Source organism: Oncorhynchus tshawytscha, unplaced genomic scaffold, assembly GCF_018296145.1.
Source record: "Oncorhynchus tshawytscha isolate Ot180627B unplaced genomic scaffold, Otsh_v2.0 Un_contig_4353_pilon_pilon, whole genome shotgun sequence".
Classification (NCBI taxonomy): Eukaryota; Metazoa; Chordata; class Actinopteri; order Salmoniformes; family Salmonidae; genus Oncorhynchus; species Oncorhynchus tshawytscha.
In genome coordinates this window covers 27,501-31,131 of record NW_024608077.1, presented here as the reverse complement: position 1 = coordinate 31,131, position 3,631 = coordinate 27,501, and the positions used below count along the sequence as shown (strand labels likewise).

General features: G+C 42.6%; 1 long non-coding RNA gene across 1 annotated transcript in view; it reads right to left on the bottom strand.

Annotated features, from left to right (window-relative positions):
* Positions 1–288: 288 nt before the first annotated feature.
* LOC121843257 overlaps positions 289–3,631 on the bottom strand; it is an 8,568-nt gene continuing 5,225 nt past the window's right edge. The window contains exon 3 of the long non-coding RNA XR_006081484.1: positions 289–426. This is a non-coding gene — a long non-coding RNA (uncharacterized LOC121843257). The remainder of the gene's footprint in view (positions 427–3,631) is intronic.

Below are 3,631 nucleotides of genomic sequence, written 5' to 3'. Positions count from 1 at the left end.
TCTCTCTGCTGAGGAGACTGGATCTTCTGTTACGTAGAGGGGTTTTACAACAGTATTATATAGTTATTACTATAGTATAATAATATGATGGTGTGTTATCTTACTGTGAGGGCCTGCAGAGCCTCTCTCTGCTGAGGAGACTGGATCTTCTGTTACGTAGAGGGGTTTTACAACAGTATTATATAGTTATTACTATAGTATAATAATATGATGGTGTGTTATCTTACTGTGAGGGCCTGAAGGGCCTCTCTCTGCTGAGGAGACTGGATCTTCTGTTACGTAGAGGGGTTTTACAACAGTATTATATAGTTATTACTATAGTATAATAATATGATGGTGTGTTATCTTACTGTGAGGGCCTGCAGAGCCTCTCTCTGCTGAGGAGACTGGATCTTGTGGGCCAGGAGACGAGTGGCAACCTGAGGACTGGGAATAAGAGAGTAGATTTATAAACTAGCAGTGTTTTTCAAAACTAATACTATCTAATACAACATGAAAGATATCTGGTAAAAAAAACAATCAGAGTGCATTTAGAATACCTGTAGCCTACTGCTATACAATCAGAGGGCATTTAGAATACCTGTAGCCTACTGCTATACAATCAGAGTGCATTTAGAATACCTGTAGCCTACTGCTATACAATCAGAGGGCATTTAGAATACCTGTAGCCTACTGCTATACAATCAGAGGGCATTTAGAATCCCTGTAGCCTACTGCAATACAATCAGAGGGCATTTAGAATACCTGTAGCCTACTGCTATACAATCAGAGGGCATTTAGAATCCCTGTAGCCTACTGCTATACAATCAGAGGGCATTTAGAATACCTGTAGCCTACTGCTATACAATCAGAGGGCATTTAGAATCCCTGTAGCCTACTGCTATACAATCAGAGTGCATTTAGAATACCTGTAGCCTACTGCTATACAATCAGAGGGCATTTAGAATACCTGTAGCCTACTGCTATACAATCAGAGTGCATTTAGAATACCTGTAGCCTACTGCTATACAATCAGAGGGCATTTAGAATACCTGTAGCCTACTGCAATACAATCAGAGTGCATTTAGAATACCTGTAGCCTACTGCTATACAATCAGAGGGCATTTAGAATACCTGTAGCCTACTGCTATACAATCAGAGGGCATTTAGAATACCTGTAGCCTACTGCTATACAATCAGAGGGCATTTAGAATCCCTGTAGCCTACTGCTATACAATCAGAGGGCATTTAGAATCCCTGCAGCCTACTGCAATACAATCAGAGGGCATTTAGAATCCCTGCAGCCTACTGCTATACAATCAGAGGGCATTTAGAATCCCTGCAGCCTACTGCAATACAATCAGAGGGCATTTAGAATCCCTGTAGCCTACTGCTATACAATCAGAGGGCATTTAGAATCCCTGCAGCCTACTGCTATACAATCAGAGGGCATTTAGAATCCCTGTAGCCTACTGCTATACAACAATCAGAGGGCATTTAGAATCCCTGTAGCCTACTGCTATACAATCAGAAGGCATTTAGAATCCCTGTAGCCTACTGCTATACAATCAGAAGGCATTTAGAATCCCTGTAGCCTACTGCTATACAATCAGAGGGCATTTAGAATCCCTGCAGCCTACTGCTATACAATCAGAGGGCATTTAGAATCCCTGTAGCCTACTGCTATACAATCAGAGGGCATTTAGAATACCTGTAGCCTACTGCTATACAATCAGAGGGCATTTAGAATCCCTGTAGCCTACTGCAATACAATCAGAGGGCATTTAGAATCCCTGTAGCCTACTGCTATACAATCAGAGGGCATTTAGAATCCCTGTAGCCTACTGCTATACAATCAGAGGGCATTTAGAATCCCTGTAGCCTACTGCAATACAATCAGAGGGCATTTAGAATCCCTGTAGCCTACTGCTATACAATCAGAGGGCATTTAGAATCCCTGTAGCCTACTGCAATACAATCAGAGGGCATTTAGAATCCCTGTAGCCTACTGCTATACAATCAGAGGGCATTTAGAATCCCTGTAGCCTACTGCTATACAATCAGAAGGCATTTAGAATCCCTGTAGCCTACTGCTATACAATCAGAAGGCATTTAGAATCCCTGTAGCCTACTGCTATACAATCAGAGGGCATTTAGAATCCCTGTAGCCTACTGCTATAAAATCAGAGGGCATTTAGAATCCCTGTAGCCTACTGCTATACAATCAGAGGGCATTTAGAATCCCTGTAGCCTACTGCTATACAATCAGAGGGCATTTAGAATCCCTGTAGCCTACTGCTATACAATCAGAGTGCATTTAGAATCCCTGTAGCCTACTGCTATACAATCAGAGGGCATTTAGAATCCCTGTAGCCTACTGCTATACAATCAGAGGGCATTTAGAATCCCTGTAGCCTACTGCTATACAATCAGAGGGCATTTAGAATCCCTGTAGCCTACTGCTATACAATCAGAGGGCATTTAGAATCCCTGTAGCCTACTGCTATACAATCAGAGGGCATTTAGAATCCCTGTAGCCTACTGCTATACAATCAGAGGGCATTTAGAATCCCTGTAGCCTACTGCAATACAATCAGAGGGCATTTAGAATCCCTGTAGCCTACTGCTATACAATCAGAGGGCATTTAGAATCCCTGTAGCCTACTGCAATACAATCAGAGGGCATTTAGAATCCCTGTAGCCTACTGCTATACAATCAGAGGGCATTTAGAATCCCTGTAGCCTACTGCAATACAATCAGAGGGCATTTAGAATCCCTGTAGCCTACTGCTATACAATCAGAGGGCATTTAGAATCCCTGTAGCCTACTGCTATACAATCAGAAGGCATTTAGAATCCCTGTAGCCTACTGCAATACAATCAGAGGGCATTTAGAATCCCTGTAGCCTACTGCAATACAATCAGAGGGCATTTAGAATCCCTGTAGCCTACTGCTATACAATCAGAGGGCATTTAGAATCCCTGTAGCCTACTGCTATACAATCAGAGGGCATTTAGAATCCCTGTAGCCTACTGCTATACAATCAGAGTGCATTTAGAATCCCTGTAGCCTACTGCTATACAATCAGAGGGCATTTAGAATCCCTGTAGCCTACTGCTATACAATCAGAGGGCATTTAGAATCCCTGTAGCCTACTGCTATACAATCAGAGGGCATTTAGAATCCCTGTAGCCTACTGCTATACAATCAGAGGGCATTTAGAATCCCTGTAGCCTACTGCTATACAATCAGAGGGCATTTAGAATCCCTGTAGCCTACTGCTATACAATCAGAGGGCATTTAGAATCCCTGTAGCCTACTGCTATACAATCAGAGGGCATTTAGAATCCCAATCAGAGGGCATTTAGCCTACTGCTATACAATCAGAGGGCATTTAGAATCCCTGCAGCCTACTGCTGTACAATCAGAGGGCATTTAGAATCCCTGCAGCCTACTGCTATACAATCAGAGGGCATTTAGAATCCCTGTAGCCTACTGCTATACAATCAGAGGGCATTTAGAATCCCTGTAGCCTACTGCTATACAATCAGAGGGCATTTAGAATCCCTGCAGCCTACTGCTATACAATCAGAGGGCATTTAGAATCCCTGTAGCCTACTGCTATACAATCAGAGGGCATTTAGAATACAA